A 12,757-nucleotide genomic window follows, 5' to 3' on the forward strand; every position below is an offset into this window, starting at 1 on the left:
GCTGGTGATTGCCCAGCCCTCTAATTTGTTGAGATCTCTCTGCAGGTCCTCCCTGCCGTCAAGGGAGTCAACAGCTCCTCCCAGTTTTGTATTGTCTGCAAACTTGCTTAGTAACCCCCTTTAGTTACCCCATGTAAACTCATGTTACAGCAGACCATTAAGTTTTACCTAGGATAGATCCAGCTGATGTCTGCAATTTAGAAAGAATGGATTCCAGGACTCAGAAGAGAAGCAGAGAACACAGGATACTAGAAATATGGCATAAACCCTTTCAAGGGTCACTAGCCGAAACACCTGAGGTTTGAGAAGCAGATGTGTCATCTAGCAGCAGGTGGTGAAATGTCCTCTCTTTTGCAGCTGCAACCTGTTTCACCTTACACACCTGAACATGGTGAAGGGTTGTTATTAGAAAGGAGCCTTTTCCCCCATTTCAGAGTCTTCTCTGAGCAGTTATGTCTCACTAGTGTGGCCAGACTACCTTTAACCTGCTTTAGAGATTTTACTTCAGCTTCTGGGAGAAACCCTAGAGTCTGTCATTCTGCACAACATAAATTCCCATCTGGAAGATCCCAAGTGAGTTTTCAGTCTATCGTGACCCTGAATAGCCTTTTCAGTACTGAATGTCTGTTACAAAGGGGAAACCAAGTTTGACTTATAGGCTGAAGTTGTTACACAACTGAACTGCTATTTCCTTCCCCATCCTACCCACCCCCTCCCCATGGTTCTTGCATGGTCACATTTGACATATTGCAGATCAGTTCACAAACTTCTACTGTTTTATTTTTGCATCTCTCACTGTGATCTCCCACTGTAATTTAGTCTAATTATATACCTCTTCCTTTGATCTTGACTTTTCTTGTTTTGTGTTTAATATATTTTTCCAACACTGTCTGAGCATGGAAGGAATTGGTGTGGAAGACACTGAAAGCATGAGAGAGAGAGATGTGATGCTCTGCATGTTTGTTCTTGGCTCTGGACCAGCGAGGAACAGGAATCCCAGGAAAATATCCAACATGCTCAGTTTCCCTCGAGTAAGAGAGTGTGCATTCTCATTGCAGTATGAGCTATAAAGTGCTTGATATGAGATAAATATCTTCCTGCAGTCTTAGTGGTTAAACTGTCAACTACTGAAGGCTTACTGTGTGTACAAAGGCTCATACTTTCAAAGGGTCCTATTTTCACAGGGGTGTAAAGCAGAATATCTTTAACTAAGGCACCATATTCCCAGTCATACAAAAGGTTTTTCATTCACAGAAGTGGGACCTTCCCATCCAAACTTCAAAGATGATAAATTTATTTAAAATTTGTAGCCAACCCTTGGGGGTTTACCTTTCTTTTTCTCTCCCTCATATTTATCTCTAAAAGCTGCAGAACCCACTAATTTTGCATGGATCAGGTTTGGGTATTTCTTTTTCCTGAGTGGTCGATGCTGCCACCAAGAAGTTGTAACATGGAGCTATATGTGCCAAACAGCATATTCTTCTCTTGAAGTCTTATTTTGGAAAATGAAGAAATATATTCAAATGGAAAAAAATATCAGCCTAAGACAAATAAACAGCCTGTAAAATTTCAGCACAAATACCTGATGTTTGGCAAAGTTAGAAGCAAATGGGAAGAGGATCTTACACTAGCAGGAATGCAACAAGTTTCATAACAGGGACTGTTGTCATGCCTGCTTATAAACAGATAGCCTCTCCATAAAGATTATAATGAATGATGTCAAGATGATGGTGTTCAGAATTACTTTGTTTTTCACATATATTTGTGCTTATTAAAAATTGATCCTATAGGTATTTCTTCTGCCCTTCAGTTTGCTTGCAAGTATATACCACAATCAATCAAAATAAATAAATTATTCTTGGTTTTAATATTTTGCTGTCTGATACTGTTCCACCTGCTTTGCCAACTCACCTACCCTTTCTGCCAGAGTTTCCCCCTGTGCCCATTTAGCCACACAGCTACAGCCACCACAGCTATACAAGTGCCCCTTTTTTCCATCTTGTCTCATGTCTCTGGCCATTTCCTTTAAGCCCTGATATCTCCAGCTTTGTGACATGTCCATGGCATTCAGACAGCAGTTCCCCAGTGTCATCAAGCAAAGGAGTAATTTCATGGTTACACAGCCAGGAAATACCTGGCTCATGTTTCTGGTGTCTTCCATGCTCTTAGTGTGCAGTTCTTTGGGTCTCTGAGAGTGCCCTGCCAGTTGTGTCAGGAAGCAGAAAACCATGTCACAGCATCATTACAGCTCCAATGATCCTGGAGAGAGACACCTGCAGAGCCTAGAGCTCCACCAGTACCAGTATGGAAGCTCGACTGGTCTATATGCAACCAAAAGCATTTGTATCATGGCTGCCAGGTTGACCCTGAGATGAAGCTGTGTAGTAGGACCAGATCAGACTGGTAGACATCACTAATATTCTCTAACTATTTCCAGAGAGGAGATGGAAAAGCAGAAAAGAATTAATCTCCTGGTTGTCTATCAATATCAATCAGTGCATTTTAGATCCCCCCAAAAATGCAAGACATTGTTTCCAATGGCAACTCTGAAACTGCTCTGTGTAGAAATGGTAAATATCACTCTCCTGTGTTAAGCTTCCTTCATTCATGAGGACCAAATCCTCCCTGTACATAATAAGTGGTTAGCTAATTTCATTTGTGGGGGAGAAGAGGGTATGTGTTATTTTGTTGGTTTTTTTTTCACACACTCCCACCTCCCACCTCTGGCTGAATCTCTGCCAGAGACAGTTCAGTACCACCCATATTGCACAAATCTCAAAAGTGCAGACAGAAAATTACCATCTTAAACCAATCTTCACAGCTTCTGAAACATTAAATATAGATGGCATTATTGAAGCCAGCTGAATTACTCAGGATGTGTACAATGCAGTACTAGTGTGTCCAAGAATGCTAACAACTGAACAACACACACTGCCTTAGAATATACGAGAAGCCCTAAAGGGAAAGTAATAGCTTGCTGTTGTGTACCACTGTGCAGCCATGAAATACTCCTTCTCTTTCCTCTCCTCCTCCTTGTCCACAGTTCTTCATTGCTCCTCAGAAGGCAGGGTACATTTGAATATAAATTATGGATATATCTAGAAGTGTGGTCACACCCCAAGTCTAGTAGGACAGACAAGGATCTCAGAAGGAATGCATGATTTCCAGCATGAAACCATCAACTTTGCACGCAAACAAAAACGAGGCAGATCAGAAGCCACAACAGGGCCTGAGGCTGTACTTAGGATACTGTAAGGCTGACAGAATAATGGAAAAAAGAAAAATCAGCATTCGCCACAAGTTTAGCAGTTATATTGCTGAATGGTCCAGCCCCTGCTACTTTGTTTATGATTTTCTCTACATCTGCTTGAAATGAAGCATGAAAGGGTTACAAAGACCTTAAAGAAAGGGCAGTAAAGAAGAGCAGACAAAAGAACACCTCTGAGGTGTGAGCGCTGACTTTGATCACAGGTTGTGCAGGCAGTTTCAGCAAACACATCCTGTTCAGCCACGGGAATGAGGCAAGGGTTCTCCCATTTATGGAGTAGTTACAGAGTGTCCAGAAATGATCTGCAGCAAACTCTTCTGAGTGTATCAGTCAAAGAGGAATGGTCTTACACAGTCCAAATGAATCGACTTAGTTGAATGATTGTCTTAGACACCCAGTGAACTCAGGCAAACTGAGCTCCTATCCATATAATTTGTAGGAGCAGCATACTCATATTACTCTCCACTTACCACCTATAGTAAAAATATCCCTATTCAGGAAAAATGGGAACATCTGATTCACTAGGTGCCTAAAAGAAAGGTGAAACTTACATGTCTCATATAGGCAGGTGGTAACCCAATCAAGGCTACTTAATTCAGTCCCAATGAAATCAAGGCACTCGTATAAAACAGTAACCCTGCAAAGCAGTTCTCGTGTGCAAAAGTGAAGCCCTTTCCCCTAAACTACACTATAATCAGAGATTACAGGCATTGAAATGCCTGCAGAGTTCACCTAAAAATTAAAGGACTCACTTATGATAGCAGTTTCTGAGTGTTTATTATATTTTTTGCTATTTCCTCAAGTAAAACCTTGCTCTGTCTTTTTTAACTTTATTTTATACAGAAAATATACAGAAAAGAAGTTAGAGTTGGAGGAGGACAAAAATCAGCAAGGAAAATAAGTGCTTCAAAATTCTTAGAAGCTGTTCACAAACACGAAGGAGAAGGATGGTAAATATTTCTTTTCAGAAAGCTATTTCTTAGCTAGAAGGAAAAGAAATAATGAATTAAAATGAAATCAACTAATTGCAAAATAAAAATACAAATCCCTCTCCTAGTACTCCCGTGGACTGCCTGGAAGAGTGTTTTCTCTTTCTGTAAAACAGACAAGATTTCATATCGCAAATGGCCAGCACATGGCAGGCTTGAATAATGAGAAAGTGACTTCCCAGCTGAGCAAATATGCATTAGTAACAAGATGCTGATGAGGCCTGACAAATCACCAAGGAAACAGGAGAATGTGAAAGACAAGTCAAAGAAGCTTTAGAAATGAGCCCTCAAGGAAGTTAGCCATGTTGCAGCAAGGAATTATTAAAATAAAGAGTATGATTGTGGATTTTTTTTTAAAGGGATTAAAAAGGAACACAATATAATAGTGCAGTGTTTCTCATCCCTCCCACTTCTCAGGGATTGGCTGTGTCCCTGGCCATATGGATGGAATTATTTGGGTGGATCATGGGGTTTGCAGTGACGAAAGAGGGCTGGTGAAGAGCTGCATGTAGATCAACAGCCCAGCTCCTGTCTGATGGGCATTCACCTGCAAAGTGAGTCTTCCTGGCTCTCCGGCCAGAGGCAAAGATCATGCTGAACATGTTAGCTCCAAAGCTGAACTGCCTTGGAGGGGGCCAGGCAGTGGACACGCACCTGATGGGTGAGTGTGTATGGTAGCACTAAAGATGAACTCTGTCCAGCTGCTTCTTAGGGAGATGTTTGCCATGCTTCCCTTCCATGCTATCAGATTGACTGCAGAGGTCCTACAGATTTACAGTACTCAGAGTAGTTGCAGGCAGGCCTGTATCATAAGAAATACGCCAAATGAGAAAATAGACAGATGGACACAGACACACAGAGACCACCTAAAGGGAGGTTACAGAGAAGGTGGAGTCAGCCTTGTCCTGAATGGGGATTGAGGACAAATAGAAACATTCGTATTACATATAAGGAAAATATTCCAAAGTGAGGGTGGTCAACCACTTGAACAAGGGCTCAGAGAAGCTATGGACTCTCCATCCTCAGAGACCATAGCTAGACAAGGTCCTGAGCAAAACTGAGACAACTCCAGAGATGCTCCTGTTTTGAGCAGAGGTGTACACAACATCTAGATGTACCTTCTGACTTCACTTTTTCTAGTTCTAGACCTAATAGATATCAGAAAATTAGCTCTCAGTTTCTTTTGTTTCTGTGAGGCATAGCAGTTCAGGAACACCAGCTTCAAGAGGCAGCGTTAAGGGTTGGGCAGCAGACAAAAGGAGAACATGGATGGTGAAATGAATGGCTTAAGAGATACTCTACAGCTTTCCTCTGACAAGTAATTTTCTACTATATCTCTTACTCCTCAAAAAAACCCCAAGCTTTCTTCAGTCATCTATGAACTTCTGCAGCAAATCAGAAAAAGACCCAAGTCCTTAGGAACCTTACAGAATCAATCCCTCCTCTCAGAATTTAGATTCTCCCAATTTACTAATACACACTTAGGGCTAGCATCAGGGATCCCTCTATGGGATCTGTCTTTCAAAGCAAATTACACAAGGTCTTTAATTTTGATTGTGGTCTGTGGAGGGGAGAAGTCTGACCAAAGCCCATTGTACCTCATCAATAAAGCTCCCTCCTACCTTTGCTAAATGAGATGATTGGAATATTACACAGCCTTTGACTTTACCGGCAATAGGTAAGTGGATAGGTGGGCTTACAGTTTTCTCTGATCCTGATCAAAGAAAGCAGGCTGATCCCAGATGAACATCAGGTTCCCTCTGCCCTCATACCTGTTCTACAAGGCACCTCACATGATGCACAGTCAAAAGAAGACAGGATCACCCATTCATCTTCATCTTTTCCAACCTTTCACCAATACTGTCCATTGTGGATACTTCCTCACCAGTTAATGGTACTTGGACTGTATAATCTCATGTCTTCTTTCACGGAACTGCAAATAAGCATGATACAGCATGCCCTTTTCTCAACAAACAAAATTAGATCTTTGAAATTTTGATTTTCTGGTCAAGAAAAATATTTTATTTGTTTTGAAGGAGAATAAAAAATTAATTAGAAAAATGACATTATGGAAGAGAATCAATTTACTCAGTGTAATTCCTAATGAGACACAATTCCCAAAATGGAAACAGAGTTCCTAGTACTGATAGCATTAAACACATTTGGAAACTCTAATCAGCAAGCCAATTCTAGTATTTAGGATCTTTTAAAAAATTCATGTAAGATCACTGGACTGTAAAACTTATGAGATTTTTCCTTCACCACCACTAGACTATACAAGCTTTTAAATGGAGATATTAGTTGATTTCTTTCATATTTTAAGTAAAGTGTGTGCACCCAATTATTTTTCTATGAAGGGCTTATTCTTGCTGCCAATAGCAGTTTAGCTTTATCAGCACTAGCAGGAAAAAAGATGCTACCCTCCTCCATTTTTCCGCTAGAACAGCTGTTGGGAATAAGGTGCTTAAAGTATCTGTGGACCTTTATTTACACTTCTCTAATATTATTGAAGTGGTGGTCACAGATGTGGGACATCAAATATTACTTTCAATAAAGAAAGGTTGTTAAACAGAGAAGAGAACCCATTTGGCATGTCTGAGATCAGGTAAATAAATAGCACTTAATTGCCAGCTGCTCTTGGTTTTTTTTAATATAATCAGAAAGAGTAAGTGTTTTCTGGAAGTTTAAACATGGACAGTACTGTACAGAGCCCTGAAAAGCATTAGAGAACAGTGATAACACTTATGGGAGCATTTCTCTCTCTCCTGAGATGACATATTTCTTAAACAGTTTTCAGGTATCAGCCACTGGGTGAGAGAAGAGACAGGCCTGGAAGCGAACATCTGGACATTGGGCTCAGTCCCTCGCACTGAACTTGTATCCATTCCCTATAAGGTTATTAGTATTGCCATTACTACTCCAGTGTCACTTTTACACGAAAAAAGAACAATCTAACCAGAATTCATACTGCAAGAGTAGTAATTAAAAACATTTCCCACTAATTATTCTGGCCCGTTTATGCAGCAGGTAAAACACAAATATAAGGGATAATTTTTTTGTTCTCTTATATTTACTCTTATTTAATATTGCATTTGGAGAAGAATCAGTTTATAGTTGTGCATAAGTACATTGGGTGGATTATATCCAGAACAGGTGTTTGGTGAGCAAGACATAGATGGAATCAAAAAAAAGACTACTGCTCCCACTGAAAGAGTGTGGACCATGGAAATAGTAAGTTCTTCTATTAAATGTATGAGAAAAAGCTAGAAAAAAGGGGAAGAAAGACCTGAGCAATGCCATCTTTTCCTGAAGAAAAAAACTTCTGCTAACTCTATGAGGACATCTGAAAATGGACTGGCTCTGCTCCAGTGGCTGGAAATGGTAGAAATCCAATTCATTTCAAAGGCACCACAGTGAGGCACCACTAGCTACCTCTGGCTTTTCTACTCAGAACAGTTACTGTATTTTAGGGGTACATGATTTTGCTTCATAACATGATAGATCACTCTTGTGCCATCTCAGACAAAAGACTACAAATCCATCTCCCAGTGATGGCATGGTGGAAACTGTGTGCACGTCACAGTCCTCCTCATCAAATTTGTACCATGACCATCCTCCTTTGAGGGAGCAGTGAGTGTAAGGAGGGTGCTACAATGCACTCCAGCAGCTCTTCTCACCCTCCCAACCACAACAGTGAGGCGTACCACAGACCAAACTGTCTTACCCTGGATGAACACTGAAAGCCTGAAATGAGGTTTAGGTTGGATATTAGGAAAAATTTCTCCACTGAAAGGGTGGTCAAGCATTGGAACACGCTACCCAGGGAAGTGATGGAGTCACCATCCTGGAGATATTTAAAAGAAGCGTAGATGTGGTGCTTAGGGTGGACTGGGAAGTACTGGGTTAATTGTTGGACTTGATGGTCTTAAAGGTTCTTTCCAACCTAAATGACTCTGTGTTTTTATGATTGCTAGTCATCTGGCATTTATCAAAGCCTTTTAAAAAAGCTATATAAGTCTCAGGTGCATGTGCTTTTTATTTTACATGCTAAATGCTTAGTAAACTGCAAAAGCTAGTCCTCGGTAGGTAGGAAATGTCAGGAGCAATGTGGCCTTTGCAGAAAGACCTTGAGTTGCATACAGAACAGCAAGGACAGGAAAGTATTGAATAGGTGATGATTAACTGTGTACTCTCTGCCTGCGGCACTGAACAGGGAAGGCTCTCTGAGGTATACAAAGCAAAAGGCACAGGCAGTGGTTCTGGCAGTTCCCGGCTTCTGAGTGTTCAGATTCACAATCTGCATTGAGATTCAAGTGAAACTGGAATTGTTTGGGGAGAAAAAAGAAGACAAGACAAAAGTGGATTTTCAACATGCTTCATCAGAATGATACCCATGTGGGTCAATCAGCAGGCTCAGAATATGCTCAGTCTCCTGCTGAGATATGCAGAGCTAACCAAGCCAACGGCACCTGCAGCAGCACATCAGCCTTTTTGTCAGCCCCATCCCCCACGACTGTTCCATTGGCTCTTTGCTTCCACCTCAAGCACTAATTTTAAGAGAGGCACTGCTGTGCGTCCCCTGCTTGTGCAATAACCCCATGGCTAGGCTTTAATGCATCACCACCAATGAAGGGGAGCTTGTGCTGTCACTGTGTGTTAAGAGTATGATCCCAAGCTCAGCCCATGAATCAGGCCCCTAAAGTAATGGGGGCAGAATGGTGCCTCTTAAATGTCCCTGATACACTCCAGCATGTGCAATAGCAGAGCTGTAGGCAGTTGTGTACATTTCCTGAAGTTTGCATAGATGGAAGTATGATTTAAATGGGGATTTCTGGATGACACCCTTGCCTGCAGGAGCTTAAATTCAGCCCGTCGTGCTCAGGAAGTTATGAGAGGAAAGAATGTTATCATACATTTCCATAATGCAATGAAGTACCATGCAGAACTAACAGTCTATTGGCAGAAGTACCAGTTCAGGAATCAGTACAGCTATGCAAGCACAACCCCATACCTTGGTCAGTTAAGCCTGACAAAAAAGGTAGAGCTAACTTGTTAAATTAGAGAGCCATGCTACAGTGTGCTCTGTAGACTTAGGACTAACTTGAGGCTTAAAACATTGCACTGATGGCCATGCTATGGAAGTGGTTCATGAACAACCCTGGATGACCACTAAAAACCTAAAATTTACTTGGACATATGCTATGAGTGTAATCTCCTATGTGGCAAACCAACATTTTTCAAAGGCTTGCTAACATTATCAATTTCAGACAGATTTTATAAAGGATCTGGAAACCACATCATTAATTCAACAGAGACTCACTGTCGAATTCTGAGCCCCTGCTTGAAAGCATAAAGGTGGCAAGTGCATTTCCTCAAGAATCATATTTGATGGACAATATACAATAAAATTATATTTTTCTTGCTTTTTTCTTGGAGTGGCTGAAACATTTTGTTGGGAATTTTTTTGAAAAAATTCTGCTTGCTATTCCACATGGAATGTGCTAAACTCACTGGTTACAATCTGGAGAAATTATATATCCACTGAAAATTGAGCCTTATAATTGCAAGAATTAAGCAACACTATGGGGTGATATTTTCTGTGTTTTCTATAGTCATGTATCTGGTAAAACATTTCAGACAGAGACAAGACTAAAAAAAATTCTTACAGCTGTGCTGTCAAGTGTTGTAAAAATAGTTACAACTAAAACATCCTCTCTTGTGTTTCCTTTCTCTAATACAGACTTTGTCAGAGAATACCAAACACTGCTGGAAAAAGAGCCATTCAAGAAGTGATCATCTTGGTATATGTGTTCTCATATAGAAATAAATTGAAGGCAATACCACCTATGCAGCAATGACAAGTTAATTCAATTTCCATCTCAAAATCAGGTAAAGTGTATCTCATTTGTTACCATGGATACAAGACATTATTTCCATTTCTTTGAGATCTCACAGTGTGTATGAAATTAAACTGTGACACAGTTTTATGGATGAAGTTGACTAAAACCCCTGTAAGTTCAATGTCATTAGTCCAAAGGATTTTCTTTTTTTAGACACAGTAAATAAGGAGGTTGCTGCTATGGCCCATAAGGTATACTTCATCAGTGAACATCTGTGTGATTTTGCTGATGCTACTTTGGATCAGTGGGAGTGATGGAACAGAAAATAAACATTCATTTCATCAGTCCTGCAAATGTAGGAAAGAATCCTGAAAAACATCCAGATGGTAGAAGTACATTAAAAATACGTTGGTGTTGTGTTATTTGCTACTGTTTGGCATCAAATATATTTACAAAAAAATGTCTTGATTCTGAAAATGCATACACTTTTTCTCAGATAAATCTGCTTTTCAGTCTGCAGCTCTAATCACTTGTTCTCTAGTTTTCAGAGTTAGAAGAAGTGTAAGAAAAAGTGGGGGGAAATGAAGAGAAAAGGAGAAATATATTTTTTAATGCTGACATATATGAAGGGTTCAGGAATTCAACAGCATTCAGTTTACCTTGTCTGAAATTAATTTTAATATATACAAAAGGATAAAAGGGAATACAGGTCTTCTTGTTAAATTATTTATATTCAGGTCCCAGATATATATTTAATATTTCATAGTGAGACTGATTTCCATAGATGCTGAGCACTTGCTATACTGATGGATTTTAGCTAAGGTTGTCATCTCTCAACATTTTACAAAACCAAGCTGAGATAAAACTGAGTCTACCTAAATCAAAGGTTTATTTCTAAATATTCATGCATGAACTACATGAAAAGCACAAAGGTTACGGGATGTCATGACTATGGCTAATTATTGAATTCCAAAACCATCATCCAGCTGCTTAACTGACTGATAATTTCCCACCAAGTATTCTGAACTACACCTCCCGTGCTTCTGTGTTGCTGCTCTCCTCAGCGTATTGTCAGACTGCATTATCTGCAGTGTCTTCTCCAGCTCCTTGGGCCATCTCTAATTATATCCCATTGGGAGTAAGTAGGTCTGACCCTGAGATGGCAAACTAGAAAAATTGAGAACCTCACAGCAGAACTGTCACGAACATAGAAACTCTCAGAGGAATAGGGACTACAGTGTCCATGGCTAGCTGAACAGAGTCGCTGTTTTTGATTTGCATTATTAACATTTGCTTGAGGTTCAATAGAAATCTATTTATATTCTACAGACTTGATTAGTCTTCATCCAAGACCCTAGATAGGAAACTATAATAATGCAAAATGGGTGCTAGGTCTCTAGCATTTTTATTTAGTAGTATTTTATGCCCACTTTTCACTAATTTTAATAGAGAATTAGTACCAGGATGAAATATCACACAATCTTTATATATGCTGTGTTAAATTTAATAAAACCAGTGATATTTAAGTATCCATTGATATAAGGATAAGACTACAAACAGACCTCAAACTTATCTATAGTATACGGAAACCTCAAGTATTTCTGACTTAATTCTGAAGTTTGGGAAAGATTTTATTCTTGAATTATCAATTACTTATTTTCTATGTTTTAAATATTTTGTTCAGAATTATTCCACTATACAATAAATCACCCTAATTTTGTAAAACTCTGGCAGCTCACATGCCAATGAATATCTCCCGGATTTTGTCATACAAAAGCAGCTTAGTACAGTCGAGTAGTGGGTACAGCTTGTCCCCTTCTGGAATCTAATAACAGGGGGTGACAAGCAATGCATGAGCAGCTTCAGGGGGCAGATGAAGGAAGCAAAATGAACTTCTGCAGTGCCATCTAGAGAAGCTCCATTCTAGATGAGAGCACAATCCAGTGTTTCGGTGAGCCACTGACCTTGCATTTTGCCGTGTACCATCCGAACAAGTGCCTGGGCAGGGAAGATGCTGTACACATGCATGTTGAATGAGGGCTGCTCATGTGTTAGTGGATGTCAGACAAAGCAGTGGGAGCAGTCTGGATATACTCGCCAAGACTTGCCCAGCACAACGTCAGGAGCACACTAACAAATAGGGGATAATACTTATGATAAACTGACACCTCTTGCCCCTGCAGGGACATACCACAGTTTCTCATTGGTATCAGAGAAAAAGCTTTGCTGCTGCACTAAGCCACTTAAAAAAACTGGCTGAATGAAAAGGTTATGTCCATGGGTCAGCATAAATGATAAGAGCTCAGGAGATAGCACTGATGCTGCTAACCATTTGCAAGTCAGCAGCAGAGTAGTCTGGACAAGCTGGAGGCGTCTCAGTCGTCCTCAAACAAGATCAGAAAGAAAGACGCAGATGAATGCAAATGAAGGCATCACAGAACATTGACTATGATACACTGGACAAAATTTTTAACTTTTGTGCAAAACTAGGGCCAATTGGATTAAGTGAGGAGAGCAATAGAGTAATTTTCTCTTAACTAGCAAATGCGTAAGAAAGTTTCTTGAATGATCAGTGGGTTTATAGTTTATGAATTCCCAAAATGACTATCCCTAAATATATCCCCAAATCCTCCTCCCCTTTCCCCCATCTAACATCCCTA

The 12,757-nt window shown here is 40.1% G+C and overlaps 1 protein-coding gene across 4 annotated transcripts in view; it reads right to left on the reverse strand.

Annotated features, from left to right (window-relative positions):
• The window catches only part of ENOX1 (ecto-NOX disulfide-thiol exchanger 1), a 285,209-nt gene that overhangs the window by 29,410 nt on the left and 243,042 nt on the right, over positions 1-12,757 (reverse strand). The gene's annotated exons all lie outside the window — the stretch shown is intronic.

This window comes from Manacus vitellinus, unplaced genomic scaffold, assembly GCF_001715985.3.
Source record: "Manacus vitellinus isolate BGI_N305 unplaced genomic scaffold, ASM171598v3 scaffold_2_pilon, whole genome shotgun sequence".
Lineage (NCBI taxonomy): Eukaryota > Metazoa > Chordata > Aves > Passeriformes > Pipridae > Manacus > Manacus vitellinus.